This window comes from Chiloscyllium punctatum, chromosome 19 (assembly GCF_047496795.1).
Source record: "Chiloscyllium punctatum isolate Juve2018m chromosome 19, sChiPun1.3, whole genome shotgun sequence".
Classification (NCBI taxonomy): domain Eukaryota; kingdom Metazoa; phylum Chordata; class Chondrichthyes; order Orectolobiformes; family Hemiscylliidae; genus Chiloscyllium; species Chiloscyllium punctatum.
Genome location: NC_092757.1, coordinates 44,547,038 through 44,565,197, shown reverse-complemented (window position 1 = coordinate 44,565,197; position 18,160 = coordinate 44,547,038). Strand labels below are relative to the sequence as shown.

The 18,160-nt window shown below is 43.4% G+C and overlaps 2 non-coding genes across 2 annotated transcripts; both read left to right on the top strand.

Annotated features, from left to right (window-relative positions):
• Positions 1 to 11,454: 11,454 nt before the first annotated feature.
• LOC140491708 (5S ribosomal RNA) lies at positions 11,455 to 11,573 on the top strand. Its single transcript, XR_011963380.1, has one exon. It is a non-coding gene; the product is annotated as a 5S ribosomal RNA (ribosomal RNA).
• A 5,415-nt stretch (positions 11,574 to 16,988) lies between these two features.
• LOC140491737 (5S ribosomal RNA) lies at positions 16,989 to 17,107 on the top strand. Its single transcript, XR_011963408.1, has one exon. It is a non-coding gene; the product is annotated as a 5S ribosomal RNA (ribosomal RNA).
• Positions 17,108 to 18,160: the final 1,053 nt, after the last annotated feature.

Below are 18,160 nucleotides of genomic sequence, written 5' to 3'. Positions count from 1 at the left end.
CCACACTTTAGGAAAGATGTGGAAGCTTTGGAGAGAGTGCAGAGAAGACTTACCAGGATGTTGCCTGGAATGGAGAATAGGTCGTACGAGGATAGGTTGAGAGTGCTAGGCCTTTTCTCATTGGAACGGCGAAGGATGAGGGGTGACTTGATAGAGGGTTATACGATGATCAGAGGAATAGATAGAGTAGACAGTCAGAGACTTTTCCCCCAGGTACAACAGAGTGTTACAAGGGGACATATATTTAAGGTGAAGGGTGGAAGGTATAGGGGGGATGTCAGGGGTAGGTTCTTTACCCAGTGAGTGGTGGGGGCATGGAATGCGCTGCCTGTGGGAGTGGCAGAGTCAGAATCATTTGTGACCTTTAAGCAGCAATTGGATAGGTGCTTAAGCTAGGACAAATGTTCGGCACAACATCATGGGCCGAAGGGCCTGTTCTGTGCTGTGTTGTTCTATGTTCTATGCTGCTGGAGTTGGAGAGTTCGGTAAAGCCGCCTTGACCGCGATGAGACAGAGACCGTCCACAATAAGGTTGGAAAATCTGCTGATGGCTAAAAGAACTGAAGATGACGGGAGGATGTTTAAAGAAACATTGAAGACAATAGGAAACCAGTTGATACCCCTGAGAGGGAAAGCTCTGCTTCACAGAAGAAAACAGTCATGGACAAAAATATCAGCATAGATCCTGCTGATTGGGAAAGATCCAGAGAGCAGGAAAGACACAAAGCAGTGTAAAAGAGCTCCCAAAAGGAATTTTGATCGGAATCTTTCCAGGGACATCAAAATCGAGAAGAAATGTTCCGCTGCCCTAAAGGGAAAGCGGGTGGTCAGGAGAAGGTGGGGACATTGTAAATGGTCGAGATGTTCCATCATTCCCCTTACCTCGGTATTTTCAGGAGAAAAGGAGGATAGCTTGCCAGAAGTCCCGGTGAAATGAAAAGTGGATCGGGAAAAGCAACCGAATAAAATGAAGGTGAATAAAACATCGATAATGAGGAAATGACTGGAATCAAAGGGTGACAAATGCCTGGGATTAGGCGGGTTCCATCAGTGGGTGTTAAAACAAATCGACAAGCGCCTCATAGAAGCCCGAACTGTAATCGTTCAGAATTCCCGAGATCCAGGAGTCGTCCTTCCGGATTGGATTGTTGCACGTGTCAGTCGCGCTTTTTAAGAGAGGAGAACCCGGAAAACTCGGGAATTGCAGAGCATGGAGCTTAGCACCTATGGCAGGGAATTTGTTGGAGTCTATAATCAAGGCTGGGATAAGTGAGCACCTCAAATTGTTGAGTTAACCAGGGAGAGCCACATGACAGGTAGGTCGTGCCTGATAAATTCATTGCAGAGGGTTTGAAGAGGGGACGAAGGTAGCTGTCAGGGAATAATGTCCATAGATGTTGTTTACATGGACTTCCAGAAAGCATTTGACAAAGTCCACTTAAGTAGGTAAAAGCCAAGAGAATTGAGGGCAAATTCCTGACAGGGCTCGGAGATTGTTTGAGTGGCAGGTGACAGAAAGTAGAGATATTGGGTAGGTAGTCAATTGGCAGGATGTAACCAGTTATGTCTCACACGGACTTGTGTTAGGGCCTCAATTATTGATGTTATTTGTTGAGGGAATGGATAATGGCACAGGAGGTCATATCATAATTTGTGGCTGCATAAGTTAGGCTGCATTGTAGACTGTGTAGATGACAGCATAAAATTGCAAGGGGATATTGATAGATTAAGTCAATAAGCAAAACTGTGGCAAATGCATTTGAATGAAAGCAATAGTGAGGCTATCCATTTTTGGATCAAGAAGGGACAGATCAAGGTATTTTTCTGAATGGTATGAAGTGCATGTCCAAGGAAACTTGGGGTTTCAGGTCACGGACACATACAGAAAATAATCCAGAAAGCGAACAGATTGCTGTCCTTTTTAAGTAGAGGACTGGAGTAGAAGGATGCCGAAGTTATGCTGCAGTTCTACAAAACCCTGGTTAGATAGACCCCACTTGGAGTACTGTGAGCGGATCTGGGCCGCAAACCTTCTGAAAGGAGTAGAATATTGATTGACAAGAATGATACCTGGACTTGCATGGTTAAGATGGAAGGAGAGATCATATCATTTAGGCCTGTGGTCTGTAGAATTGAGAATGTTAATGGGTGGTGTGATGAAAGTCTTGGAGACATGAATAGGAAAAGAGAAGGTGGATAACGATAAACGATTTCTACTGGTTGGGGATTGTAGAATGAAGGAACATAACGTGAGACTTAGGGCCACAGGGTTGCGTAGAGATGTGAGGAAGCAGTCGTGCACACATCGGAGGGTGAATTTTAGCTATCATTTTCTGTCAAAGTGCAGTGGATGCTGGATGTGTTGTTCTATTGAAATGTGAGGGAGATAAATGTTTGTGAAGCAAAGGTACTGTGGGATATAGGTAAATTAATGTTTCTTCTGCAATTCCATTTTACAAAGTAAAATGAACTCACACCGGTGTGTCATTGTTTTAGCCACAAGCTGAGTTAACAAGAATGGAAACGATGTGGAGGAAATATATAATTGTTTTTGTATTAGCTAAAATTGAATGTTAGAATGAGATGTGCCAATAAAACAATGGTAGACATTACAGGCAAATAGATAAGATGTTGTGAGGGGATGAAGTTAAGCTAGATACGCATGTACAAACAGTAGGTATAAACATCTGCTTCCCACTTTTACAAAGCACAGGAACAAACCCCAATTAAAAGGGTCATATGGATCAGAACGGCCTCGGGAAAGGCACAGATGACGGGGGATAGATAATGATGAAGAAAGAATATGCCTAACAATGACCTACAGCAGGATGAGGTCAAACAGCCTTGTGAGGCCAGGAAAAAGCATTTTGTGACAGACAAGGCCGGATAAGGCAAGAGATAAACAGGGGTAATGGGGTTGGTCTGAGGGAAGTGGACGATGTAAGCAGGGGAGGAGCAATGTAAAACAAAAGACATCAAATCATATAAATATTATGTATGAATTGAACTTGGTGTGTATGTCCTCTACCTTATAGGCAGTGGATATCTCACCCACTTGCAAGTGTAAAATAAAGGACACTGCTGATTCAGATTTTGTCTCTGACTGCAATTATTGAGGTGTGTGAGCTTTGTTTCTCACAATTGGGGGCTGTCCGGGATTTTCTTCCATCACCGGGGGGAGTGGCTGGCCTTGGACACTGGGAAGACGCATCCCGTTCCCCATTGAGGAGCGGTCTCGTGTCCTGGTTTGGTCTGCTCCCTTGGCAGACTGGTACGAATCCCACAAGAGAGACATCTGAATCAGACAGGGATAGGCGTTCGATAGAAAATACGGCGACAAGGGGCCAGGCAACTCTGTGCACAGACCAAGGTAAGAAACCTGACTTTTAAGTATTGCCTTGGTGGCCGGGATTGAGTTTTAGTAGTTAATAAGGGACTAATGAAGGAACTCAATATGGGTTGTGCCGTGGGTAAGGAAAAAGCCTCCGGGAAAACAAAAGAAGGAAAAAGCAATGGAAATGGAGGCGGGGTCCCTTACAACATACCTCCAGAAAGTCCTTTGGGGAGGATGTTGTGGAATTGGCAAAATAATACTTGTACAGGGGAAAAAGATGATTAAATATTGTTGCTTCGTATGGACAATTCTTCGTCCCGCCTCTTCTGGACAAAATACAGGTCGGACAAAGACTGGGTTTGTAAATATCTGAATTTATTTGTCAATGAGTGTGAGAGAGAGCGAGAGAGAGAGAGAGAGAGAGAGAGAGAGAGAGAGAGAGAAAGAAAAGAGCTGTATACTGAATAAATGAACGTAAATATATAAATATATTTACAAGTTTGGAACAGGCTTTAAAGTTAGTCAAGCATGAATTGATGAATTGGTGTTTGAAGTTATGGGGAGCTAGAAATACTGCAATATTTCTTTAAAAAAGAAAAAGGGGAAGAACGTAATGACTTATCCCCTTCGGGAGGTACCAATAGGGGACAAAGAGATTGGGTTTGTAAGTGTCCCCCTCAGCAGTGGGGAGGTCAGAACATTTAAAAAAGAAATGAAGGTCCAGGTTGAGGATCCGGTAGGGTTGTCTGAACAAATTGATCAATTTTTGGGGCCCAGTCTGTGTCCCTGGGCTGAGTTGATGTCTATTTTGAATATATTATTTACTGGGGAAGAAAGGGGACTTGTATGGGGAGCAGCCATTAAAATATGGGACAGGGAACACCCCATTGGAGATGGGGATGCTGGACAGGGAGAGGTGAAGTTTCCCCTCAGAGACCCCCAGTGGGAAAATCAAAACCCGGAGCATAGAGAAGAAATGAGGGAATTGAAAGACCTGGTTCTAAAAGGAAGAAGAGAGGCAGTTCCGAAGTCACAGAATTTGACTAAAGCCTTTGAAGTTAGACAGGAGAAAGGTGAGACTCCCTCAGCTTTCTTGCAAAGATTAAGAGACTCAATGCGGAAATATTCTGGAATGAACCCTGAGGACCCAGTGACACAGGGTCTTTTGAAAGTACATTTTGTGACAAAGGAATGGCCAGACATACAGAGAAAGATACAGAAGATAGAAGGGTGGAGTGAAAAGCCATTAGATGAATTGTTAAGAGAGGCACAGAAGGTGTTTGTAAAGAGAGAGGATGAGAGACAGAAACAGAAGGTGAAAATGATGGTAGCTGCGGTTGATGAGGTAGTTAAGAAAAGAATGGAACCGATAGTGACCAACCGGAGCGGTGCATGGCAGCATGTTGGACAGAGAGGACAAGGGGGAGCGTTTGATAGAGGGTTCGAGTGACAGGGGCAGAGCTGGAGGTCTCCACAGGCAGGATGCTATTATTGCGGAAAGATAGGGCACTTTAAGCGGGCGTGTACTGCTCTGAAAAGGGAAGAGAGGGCAATTCCGCTTATGAATTTTGAAGAAGAATAGGGGTGTCAGGGGTTCCTGCCCTCGGGGGCCCACCAGGAACCCTTGATAAACCTCAAGGTGGACCCTGTGGGGAAGAGGTAGTCTTCCTAGTAGATACGAGGCAGCACGGTCATCGTTGAATTTTAAACCAAAGAAAGTGGGAATGTCAACACTGTCAATTACTGTTTCGGGGGTAAAATATTATTGCTTCGTGTGGACTAAGGAATCCATTCTTCGTCCCGCCTCTTCTGGCCAAAATACAGGTCAGACAAAGACTGGGTTTGTAAATATCTGAATTTATGATAGAAGGTCCTAAGGCTAGGGTCACAGGGGAACTGCTGTATATCCCTGATATAGGAAGTAACTTATTAGGGAGAGATTTAATTATCCTCTTAGGACTGGGGATTGGAATTCAGGAAAAAGAATTAGTTGTAATAAGGCAATGTTGACAGAGAATGTGGAGAGAGAGATCGACCCTATTGTATGGGCTAGGGAAGGGAATTGTGGAAAACTACAGATCCCTCCCCTTGAAGTAAATTTTAAAAAAAGGAAAAGGGGACGTTGTCTATGAACGACAATATCCCATTTCCACAGAAGGTAAACGAGGACTGCAGCCAGTAATTGAAGGATTGATTAGAGATAGACTGTTGGAGCCATGTATTGATTAGAGATAGACTGTTGGAACTTATCGATTGGTGCAGGATTTGAGAACATTAAATCGAATAGTACAGATCAGGCACCCAGTGGTTCCAAACCCCTATACCTTATTAAGTGAGATCCCTCATGACCACAAATGGTTGGGCTTGTCCCTTGGCAGAGGAAAGTAGGAATTTGTTCGCCTTTGAATGGGAAGACCCTAAGACAGGACAGAAACAGCAATACCGGTGTACTGTGCTCCCCCAGGGGTTTATGGAATCCCCGAATTTATTTGGGCAGGTGTTAGAACAAATATTGGAGAAATTTAGCAGCCCCAAGGGGACTACCCTGTTGCAGTATGTAGACGACACCTTAGTAACAGGAAAAAGAAGAGAAAGAGTAGTGGAAGCCACTAACAAATTATTGAATTTCCTGGGTCAGCAGGGACTGCGAGTATCTAAAAACAAACCACAATATGTGGAGCGAGAAGTGAAATACTTGGGACATTTAGTGAGTGAGAAAAAGATAAGCCCGGAACAGATAGAGGGAATACTGGGAATGCCACAGCCCAGCACTAAACGGGAGTTATGCAAATGTTTGGGTCTAACGGGTTATTGCAGATTGTGGATTGATCCCTATGCACAGAAGACTAAGAGATTATATCTCAAACTATTAGAGGGGGAACCAAAATGTCTACGTTGGGATGATGAGGAAAAAGAACTAGTTGAGAAACTCAAGAGATCTGACCCATGCCCCCGTGTTAGCCTTACCTTCTCTAGATAAACCTTTCCACCTCTTTGCTACCGTGGATAAGGGAGCGGCTTTGGGAGTATTGACCCAGAGGTGGGGAGGAATGAGACAACCAGTAGCATATCTTTCGAAGCTACTGGATCCAGTATCCCGGGGGTGGCCTGAGTGTGTGCAGGCCGTGGCTGCCACTGCACTGTTGGTGGAGGAAAGCAGAAAGCTTACATTTGGGGGAGCCCTAATAGTAAGCACTCCACACCAAGTGAGAACAATCCTAAACCAAAAAGCTGGGTGATGGTTGACAGACTCGCGGATTCTGAAACATGAGGCAATATTAATCGAAAAGGATGATCTAGTGTTGGTCACGGACAATTGTTTAAATCCAGCTGCCTTTCATTGGAAAGGGGAAGGAGACTCTCCTCAGAATCCAGGGCACGATTGCCTTGACATTATAGAATACCAAACTAAGGTCCGCATGGACCTGAGAGATGTTCCACTTCATGCAGGGGCTAGACCTTTTATAGACGGATCATCCCGGGTGACTGAAGGGAAAAGACATAATGGGTATGCAGTCGTAGACGGGACAAACAGTGGTGTGGTGGAGGCAGGACGGTTGCCAAATGGGTGGTCAGCTCAGACTTGTGAACTCTATGCATTGGAAAGAGCCCTTAGGACATTAGAGAATAAAGAGGGAACAGTATACACTGACTCTAAATATGCATTTGGTGTTGTGCACACTTTCGGCAAGATACGGCAGGAACGAGGGCTGATCAATAGCCGAGGGAAAGAATTAGTCATGAAGAATTGATTAAACGAGTCTTGGAGTCCCTATTACTTCCCCGAGAAATAGCAGTAGTGCATGTAAATGGTCATCAGAAAGGAAATGAACTAGAAGTTAGGGGAAATGGATTAGCCGATGAAGTGGCCAACGAAGCAGCCCTGAACCCACAAGAAGTGGTGATTCATTCCCTAATACCTACTGTCCCAAGTCCTAGGGAAGCTCCTATATTTACTGAAAGCGAAGAAAATGAATTGAGAGATTTAGGGGCTGTAAAAACAGCAGACGGGCATTGGAGGTTACCTGATGGAAGGAGAATGTTAAACAAAATGATGATGTGAGAGATTATGGCTGTCCTACATCAAGGCAGCCATTGGGGAGTACAAGCAATGTGCGATTTAGTTCTTAGGGAATATGGATGTAAAGGAATATATACAATTGCTAAACAAATATGTGAGGGATGTATCATATGCAGAAAGGTAAATAAGAAAGTCTTGAGAAAACAGACCCCGGGAGGAAGAGACCCAGGATTGAGACCTTTCCAGAGTATACAAGTAGATTATACTGAACTACCCAGAGTAGGGAGACTAAAATATATGCTAGTCATAGTAGATCATCTATCTGGTTGGGTTGAGGCATACCCCCTAGCTACCACCACTGTGAGTGGAGTGTCTAAAACAATATTGGAGCACATAATTCCCCGATATGGGCTCGTGAACCATATTGATTCCGACCAAGGAACTCACTTTACCTCTAAAGTGTTACGGGGGTAATGAAAGGGTTGGGAATTTCCTAGGAGTTCCATACTCAATGGCACCCGCCATCATCGGGAAGGGTTGAGAGAATGAACCAAACACTCAAATGACAGCTATCTAAATTGATAATAGAAACCAGACTCCCTTGGACCAAATGTTGACCTATAGCTCTCTTGCGAGTACGAACAGCCCCAAGGAAAGATTTGGGACTATCCCCCTATGAAATCTTATTTGGATTACCTTACTTGGGAACGAATGGAGAATTGCCAATTCCCGAAACTAAAGAGTTGTTCTTAAAGAAGTATATACTGGGCTTGTCCTCCTCTTTGTCTTTCCTCAGGAAACAGGGTTTATTGGCACAGACTCCACCCCTTGAATTCACCGTTCATCCCATCCAGCCGGGCGATTGAATCTTAGTAAAATCATGGACAGAGACTAAATTGCAGCCGGACTGGGAAGGGCCGTACCAGGCTCTTTTGACGACCGAAACGGCAATAAGGACGGTGGGGAAAGGCTGGACTCGCTACACTCGGATCAAAGGGCCAGTGGAATCTCCAGTTGAGGAAGACGTCTGGACAGCCGAATCAACGCAAGACCCGCTGAAACTCAGACTAAAGAGACTTTGAATAACTAATTATACAGTGGCGACGCCAGCGCGGGATTATTTCTGTAAGATTGTATATTAAGTCTTTTTGGTGCTTCAGCATGATGTTTAGAATACTGGGAATGCTGCTAGAATTATGATGCTAGCCCTTTTAGTATTGGGATTTCGTCAAATATCAATTTCATATGTATTATTAACGGTTCCTGAATTTGATAATCCACAAGTAATAGACGCTGATGTATGCAGCTTAGTAAATTGTGGGGATGTAGATAATCAGAGACAGTACCGCAGCTCTGAGATACATCTTAAGTCCTATGGGGATGGTACTTAGTATAATGGTCTCGTCACAGTACACCGGGCCCCCTTCCGACCAGCTCGTGATTGTCCTGATAAAAAGTGTAACCCAATATACCTAACGATAAGGAAAACCAAATGGCACAAAACAATCCTGGGGGGGGGGGGGCACCTATGAGATACAATGAAATGAAACGTTTGGGATAGAAATGAAAGCAAATGGGAAGGATTTCTTCGGCTATTGTTTTTGAATTAGTGCAGGACAGGGAAAACGGGTAGAACTACTGGGTAAGAAGATACAATCTTTCACCCCTCCCGATGATCCTAAAGTAGTAAAATTTATAGAGGTAAAGGACTTCCAACAGACCATTGAAATAGAAACTGGGTACAGGGATGCAAATGCCTGGGTTGAATGGGTAAAGTATACTGTGAAAAGTCTGAACAAAAGCAATTGCTCTGCATGTGCCTCCGGTCGGCCAGTGGCCCAGGTGGTTCCCTTTCCGCTCGGGTGGAAGGGGGACAGGAAGGGCATGAAATGTATGATAGCCCTGTATCAGGATGAGACTGCATGGAATGATAGGAATTGTACCTCCCCTATCTCTGATGTTCCCTCCCTTGGAGAAGAAAGATGCAAAAGCTCCCCCCCTGTTTTCTGCCGCAGTTGGAAATCACACAGCCTGTGTGTGTAGACGAGGTACAAGTCGGTCGAATGATTTGGGGGAGCTGAAATTATGTACAGAGATTAAGAATGTTACCGAAACGGAGAAGGGAGGGAACTACTCAGCACTAAAGGTTCCCCGAGCGGATCTGTGGTGGGACTGTGGAGGGAAAATATTGAGACCCACCCTCCCTCCAGATTGGAGAGGGATATGTGCAATTGTACAATTGGCAATTCCATTTACCCTGGCATTTGAGAAGGAGAAGATAGGAGGGAAAAAGGGAAGGGGTAAGAGATTACTGTTAGACACTTCTTTCGATGATAGGATTTATCTCGATTCGGTAGGAGTCTCTAGGGGGGGTACCTGATGAATCCAAGGGTCGTAACCAGATTGCAGCAGGCTTTGAATCAGCTCACTTCTGGTGGGTAACAATTAATAAAAATGTAGATTGGATAAATTACATTTTCTATAATCAACAGCGATTTATAAATTATACAAGAGATGCGGTTAAAGGAATATCAGACCAGCTTGATGCGACAAGTAGGATGGCATAGGAAAATAGAATGGCCCTTGATAGGGTTTTAGCAGAAAAAGGGTGTGTGTGTGTGTGTGATGTTAGGAGGAAGCTGTTGTACCTTTTATTCCTAATAACACTGCACCTGATGGTTCAATTACTCGGGTTTTAAGAGGATTGACTACCTTAGCAGAGGAATTGGCTGAGAATCCAGGAGTAGACACATCTCTCACAGGATGGCTCGAGTCCTGGATTGGAAGGTAGAAGGGGATGGTGGTTTCTATCCTTCCTTCCCTGATAGTAGTAGTCGGGGTATTGGTGGCCATTGGCTGTTGTATCATACCCTGTATACGAGGGCTCACCCAAAGACTGATTGAAACAGCCTTGATGAAACAGGTGCCCCTAAAAGAAAAATGCAGAAGATAACAAATAGTAATTAAAAGAAAAGGGGGAAATTGTGGGATATAGGTAAATTAACGTTACTTCTGCAATTCCATTTTCCAAAGTAAAGTGAACTCACACCAGCATGTAATTGTTTTTGCCACGAGCTGAGTCAACAAGAATGGAAACGATGTGGAGGAAATATATAATTGTTTTTGTATTAGCTAAAATTGTATGTTAGAATGAGATGTGCCATTAAAACATTACGGACAAATAGATAAGATGTTGTGAGGGGATGAAGTTAAGCTAGATACGCTTGTACAAACAGTAGGTATAAACATCTGCTTCCCACTTTTACAAAAACACAGGAACAAACCTCAATTAAAAGGGTCATAGGGATCAGAATGGCCTCAGGAAAGGCACAGATGAAGGGGGTAGATAATGATGAAGAAAGAATATGCCTAACAATGACTTACAGCAGGATGAAGTCAAACAGGCTTGTGAGGCCAGGAATAAGCATTTTGTCACAGACAAGGCCGGATAAGGCAAGAGATACACAGGGGTAATGGGGGCCGGTCTTAGGGAAGTGGAAGATGTAAGCAGGGGAGGAGCAATGTAAAACAAAAGACATCAAATCATACATAATATTTATATGAATTGAACTTGGTGTGTATGTCCTCTACCTTATAGGCAGTGGACATCTCACCCACTTGCAAGTGCAAAATAAAGGACACTGCTGATTCAGATTTTGTCTCGGACTGCAATTATTGAGGTGTGTGAGCTTTGTTTCTCACAGTACGAAGGGCCAGAGGCTTGTATATGAAGTTGGGCAAGAGCTGAGCCATGATGTTTGAATGGAGGCAGAGGTTGTAGGGGCTAAACAGCGTTGTGGTGTGTGTATGTTGCTGTGGTTATAATTTGGAAAGGAGTTTATTTGTGAAGCAGTTTGGATGGGCATGTAATGAAATGGAGTGGAGTGAGTGTGAAAGAGTTGATCCTGTTGTGTAATAAACGTGTGTGTGTGTGTGTGTGTGTGTGTCTAGGGTGAAGTAGAGGAACTGAAGATGGAGATGGGAGAATAGAAAGGCAAAGGAAAAAGAAATGTTTTTGTGCAGTATGATTGAATGGCAAAATGTTGTTGTAAATGCAGCAGTGTGCGCCTTTAAGGAAGCAGAAATGGAAGCAGTCTGTGCCTACGGCCATACTAGTCTGAAAACGCCCGATCTCGTCTGATCTCGGAAGCTAAGCAGACTCAGGCCTGGTTAGTACTTGGATGGGAGACCGCCTGGGAATACCAGGTGCAGTAGGCTTTTGCAGCCACCAGAGGTTGCTCACAGCTTCGCACTCTCACACTCCCATTCATCAAGCAACGTCCTTTTAACTACTCGCTTCGTCTCTCTGTCTCACTTTTTCTTGCCCAATTTCATTGTTCAGCTTCTTCCCCCAATACACAAACACATCATTACTGCTTGAGATTGGAGCAAACGCACCAGGAACACCAAAGCAGCAAGTATTTTATTGAAGAGCACAAACCGTGGTTTTTATTAAGTGATGCCTCACTTTCGATGATCACACTTCCCTGATCGATGTCAGCGTTCCCCTGTTTTCTAACAATCGTCTAACTAGTGGTGTGGATAGGGTCTGAAAGCAACAACGTTGTGGTGAGGGCTTGTCAGGTGAAGGGTGTTTTACAATATCTGCACTCACCGGTCGGGTTCATACAACGGTGGATCAATATGGTTAAGGCAGGAAGAATGGGTCAGCAAACACAGCAAGTTCAATCCTTGTAATGATGATTATTACACATCAGCAGCAAATAATAAGATAAGTGTAAAGAGTGAGTATTTAAAATGCCAGGTACAAAAATCAAGGCTTATTCTCTAACAGCCGAAGCCTTCACAAACAGATCGGCCTAATAATGGCACAAATGGTGATGAATGGTTCGATCTAATTGACATCGCTGTGCCTTAGTTACAAGTTGACCAAGGTAGAGAAATAACATTTCCAGAGTGCAGACTATTAACAATAGTAAGGTGGGATTTGGAAAGAGGAGTAGCCCCTGTGGGATATAGGTAAATTAATGTTACTTCTGCAATTCCATCTTACAAAGTAAAATGAACTCACACCAGCGTGTAATTGTTTTTGCCACAAGCTGAGTCAACAAGAATGGAAACGATGTGGAGTAAATATATAATTGTTTTTGTATTAGCTAAAATTGTATGTCAGAATGAGATGTGCCAGTAAAACAATGGTAGACATTACAGGCAAATAGAGAAGATGTTGTGAGGGGATGAAGTTAAGCTAGATACGCATGTACAAACAGTAGGTATAAACATCTGCTTCCCACTTTTACAGAAGCACAGGAACAAACCCCAATTAAAAGGGTCATAGGGATCAGAACGGCCTCGGGAAAGGCACAGATGAAGGGGGTAGATAATGATGAAGAAAGAATATGCCTAACAATGACCTACAGCAGGATGAGGTCAAACAGCCTTGTGAGGCCAGGAATAAGCATTTTGTCACAGACAAGGCCAGATAAGGCAAGAGATAAACAGGGGTAATGGGGGCCGGTCTTAGGGAAGTGGAAGATGTAAGCAGGGGAGGAGCAATGTAAAACAAAAGACATCAAATCATATAAATATTATGTATGAATTGAACTGGGTGTGTGTCCTCTATCTTATAGGCACTGGACATCTCACCCATTTGCAAGTGTAAAATAAAGGACACTGCTGATTCAGATTTTGTCTCGGACTGCAATTATTGAGGTGTGTGAGCTTTGTTTCTCACAATTGGGGGCTGTCCGGGATTTTCTTCCATCACCGGGGGGAGTGGCTGGCCTTGGACACCGGGAAGACGCATCCCGTTCCCCATTGAGGAGCGGTCTCGTGTCCTGGTTTGGTCTGCTCCCTTGGCAGACTGGTACGAATCCCACAAGAGAGACATCTGAATCAGACAGGGATAGGCGTTCGATAGAGAATACGGCGACAAGGGGCCAGGCAACTCTGTGCACAGACCAAGGTAAGAAACCTGACTTTTAAGTATTGCCTTGGTGGGCGGGATTGAGTTTTAGTAGTTAATAAGGGACTAACGAAGGAACTCAATATGGGTTGTGCCGTGGGTAGGGAAAAGCCTCCGGGAAAACAAAAGAAGGAAAAAGCAATGGAAATGGAGGCGGGGTCCCTTCCAACGTACCTCCAGAAAGTCCTTTGGGGAGGATGTTGTGGAATTGGCAAAATAATACTTGTACAGGGGAAAAAGATGATTAAATATTGTTGCTTCGTATGGACTAAGGAATCCATTCTTCGTCCCGCCTTTTATGGCCAAAGTACAGGTCGGACGAAGACTGGGTTTGTAAATATCTGAATTTATTTGTCAATGAGTGAGAGAGAGAGAGAGAGAATGAAAAGAGCTGTACAGCTGGTAGAAAGTTTAACCCTTTGTGATTTGGTTTGAATGCACATTTGTTTGTTGGTGATTGAATGTTTGCGTTTTATTCCCTGGAGCTTGAGTTCCGGGACTGTTTTGAATCTGATTTTTATTATGGAAACTTAACATGATTTATTTAAAGGTGAAGGATTCTATAGAGATCATGAAAAAAAAAGAATGATAACTCCTGTTCTTTTTACAGGTCATAACTGCCTTACTATCAGTTTCTAACTAATCTCTTTTATCTTTACATGAAAGCGATTTATGGAGGACAGTTGAAGTTTCAGTTCAACATTAGATTGTAGTAAAAACAAAATTCTATGGTTAATATCTGTGACCTTGGATTCGGCCATTGTTCATGCATTAGAGGTTTTTGTTAAACTTGAATAGACAAATTCTTTTAAGGCAGCTCTGATTATTTCACGACCTATAGTATTGTAATTGAGCAATGATTGGTCAGCACTACTTAAGAAAACTAATTTTGGATTTAAATTAAGGGACTAAAACTGGGTGAGTACAGTGGATTTCAAAATTGAGAACTGTATGCATTTTACATTTTGAATATTAAATACTGAATAAATGAACGTAAATATATAAATATATTTACAAGTTTGGAACAGGCTTTAAAGTTAGTCAAGCATGAATTGATGAATTGGTGTTTGGAGTTATGGGGAGCTAGAAATACTGCAATATTTCTTTAAAAAAGAAAAAGGGGAAGAACGTAATGACTTATCCCCTTCGGGAGGTACCAATAGGGGACAAAGAGATTGGGTTTGTAAGTGTCCCCCTCAGCAGTGGGGAGGTCAGAACATTTAAAAAAGAAATGAAGGTCCTGGTTGAGGATCCGATAGGGTTGTCTGAACAAATTGATCAATTTTTGGGGCCCAGTCTGTATACCTGGGCTGGGTTAATGTCTATTTTGAATATACTATTTACTGGGGAAGAAAGGGGACTTATATGGGAGCAGCCATTAAAATATGGGACAGGGAACACCCCATTGGAGATGGGGATGCTGGAGAGGGAGAAGTGAAGTTTCCCCTCAGAGACCCCCAGTGGGAAAATCAAAATACAGAGCATAGAGAAGAAATGAGGGAATTGAAAGACCTGATTCTAAATGGAATAAGAGAGGTAGTTCCGAAGTCACAGAATTTGACTAAAGCCTTTGAAGTTAGACAGGAGAAAGGTGAGACTCCCTCAGCTTTCTTGCAAAGATTAAGAGACTCAATGCGGAAATATTCTGGAATGAACCCTGAGGACCCTGTGGCACAGGGTCTTTTGAAAGTACATTTTGTGACAAAGGAATGGCCAGACATACAGAGAAAGATACAGAAGATAGAAGGGTGGAGTGAAAAGCCATTAGATGAATTGTTAAGAGAGGCACAGAAAGTGTTTGTAAAGAGAGAGGATGAGAGACAGAAACAGAAGGTGAAAATGATGGTAGCTGCGGTTGATGAGGTAGTTACGAAAACAATGGAACCGATAGTGACCAACCGGAGCGGTGGGTGGCAGCATGTCGGACAGAGAGGACAAGGGGGAGCGTTTGATAGAGGGTTCGAGTGACAGGGGCAGAGCTGGAGGTCTCCACAGGCAGGATGCTATTATTGCGGAAGGATAGGGCACTTTAAGCAGGAATGTCCTGCTCTGAAAAGGGAAGAGAGGGCAATTCCGCTTATGAATTTTGATGAAGAATAGGGGTGTCAGGGGTTCCTGCCCTCGGGGGGGCCTACCAGGAACCCTTGATAAACCTGAAGGTGGGACCCTGTAGGGAAGAGGTAGTCTTCCTAGTAGATACGGGGGCAGCACGGTCATCGCTGAATTTTAAACCAAAGAAAGTAGGAATGTCAACACGGTCAATTACTGTTTCGGGGGTTAAAGGGGAGGGGTTTACTGTTCCAGTAGTTGAACCTATGATGATCCTAAGGATAGGGTCAAAGGGGAATTGTTGTATATCCCTGATATAGGAAGTAACTTATTAGGGAGAGACTTAATTATCCTCTTAGAACTGGGGATTGGAATTCGGGAAAAAGAATTAGTTGTACAAAAGGCAATGTTGACAAAGGATGTGGAGAGAGAGATAGACCCTATTGTATGAGCTAGAGAAGGGAATTGTGGAAAACTACAGATCCCTCCCCTTGAAGTAAATTTTTAAAAAAGGAAAAGGGGACGTTGTCTGTGAGCGACAATATCCCATTTCCACAGAAGGTAAACGAGGACTGCAGCCAGTAATTGAAGGATTGATTAGAGATGGACTGTTGGAGCCATGTATGTCTCCCTATAATACCCCAATCCTACCAGTGCGGAAATCCGATGGAACTTATCGATTGGGGCAGGATTTGAGAACATTAAATCGCATAGTACAGATCAGGCACCCAGTGGTACCAAACCCCTATACGTTATTAAGTGAGATCCCTCATGATCACAAATGGTTGGGCTTGTCCCTTGGCAGAGGAAGGTAGGAATATGTTTGCCTTTGAGTGGGAAGACCCTAAGACAGGACAGAAACAGCAATACCGGTGTACTGTGCTCCCCCAGGGGTTTACAGAATCCCCGAATTTATTTGGACAGATGTTAGAACAAATATTGGAGAAATTTAGCAGCCCCAAGGGGACCACCCTGTTGCAGTATGTAGACGACCTCTTAGTAACAGGAAAAAGAAGAGAGAGAGTAGTAGAAGCCACAAACAAATTATTGAATTTCCTGGGTCAGCAGGGACTGCGATTATCAAAAAACAAACTACAATATGTGGAGCGAGAAGTGAAATACTTGGGACATTTAGTTAGTGATGGAAAGGGAAAGATAAGCCCAGAACGGATAGAGGGAATAGTGGGGATGTCACTGCCCAGGACTAAACGGGAGTTACGCAAATGTTTGGGTCTAACAGGTTATTGCAGATTGTGGATTGATTCCTATGCACAGAAGACTAAGAAATTATATCTCAAACTATTAGAGGGGGAACCAAAATGTCTAAATTGGGATGATGAGGAAAAAGAACTAGTTGAGAAACTCAAAAGAGATCTGTTGCTGTGGTTATAATTTGGAAAGGAGTTTATTTGTGAAGCAGTTTGGATGGGCATGGAATGAAATGGAGTGGAGTGAGTGTGAAAGAGTTGATCCTGTTGTGTAATAAACGTGTGTGTGTGTGTGTGTCTAGGGTGAAGTAGAGGAACTGAAGATGGAGATGGGAGAATAGAAAGGCAAAGGAAAAAGAAATGTTTTTGTGCAGTACGATTGAATGGCAAAATGTTGTTGTAAATGCAGCAGTGTGTGCCTTTAAGGAAGCAGAAATGGAAGCAGTCTGTGCCTATGGCCATACTAGTCTGAAAACGCCCGATCTCGTCTGATCTCGGAAGCTAAGCAGACTCAGGCCTGGTTAGTACTTGGATGGGAGACCGCCTGGGAATACCAGGTGCAGTAGGCTTTTGCAGCCACCAGAGGTTGCTCACAGCTTCGCACTCTCACACTCCCATTCATCAAGCAACGTCCTTTTAACTACTCGCTCAGTCTCTCGGTCTCACTTTTTCTTGCCCAATTTCATTGTTCAGCTTCTTCCCCCAATACACAAACACATCATTACTGCTTGAGATTGGAGCAAACGCACCAGGAACACCAAAGCAGCAAGTATTTTATTGAAGAGCACAAACCGTGGTTTTTATTAAGTGATGCCTCACTTTCGATGATCACACTTCCCTGATCGATGTCAGCGTTCCCCTGTTTTCTAACAATCGTCTAACTAGTGGTGTGGATAGGGTCTGAAAGCAACAACGTTGTGGTGAGGGCTTGTCAGGTGAAGGGTGTTTTACAATATCTGCACTCACCGGTCGGGTTCATACAACGGTGGATCGATATGGTTAAGGAAGGAAGAATGGGTCAGCAAACACAGCAAGTTCAATCCTTGTAATGATGATTATTACACATCAGCAGCAAATAATAAGATAAGTGTAAAGAGTGAGTATTTAAAATGCCAGGTACAAAAATCAAGGCTTATTCTCTAACAGCCGAAGCCTTCACAAACAGATCGGCCTAATAATGGCACAAATGGTGATGAATATTTCGATCTAATTGACATCACTGTGCCTTAGTTACAAGTTGACCAAGGTAGAGAAATAACATTTCCAGAGTGCAGACTATTAGCAATAGTAAGGTGGGATTTGGAAAGAGGAGTAGCCCCTGACATTTAAGGATGACAGAAGGACGTTAGTGAGTAAGGATATCACTTTGGAAATCTTAACCGTGCACTAAGATAATCATACCATTTGAAGACACTGTCAAGATGCTTTGAGGAATGGGAACTCCTGTTGGACTAAATGCAAGAGAATGTTGTGTTCATTAACAGTCGGGTGGATAAAGGCAGAAGCAATAGGTGCCAATGACTTGGATTTTCAGACTGTATTTCCTATAATTTCAGGCAGATAAGTGAACTTTCGACAGTTATTGTGTTGTTAATCTTTAGAATGATATTCTCCAGAGTGTG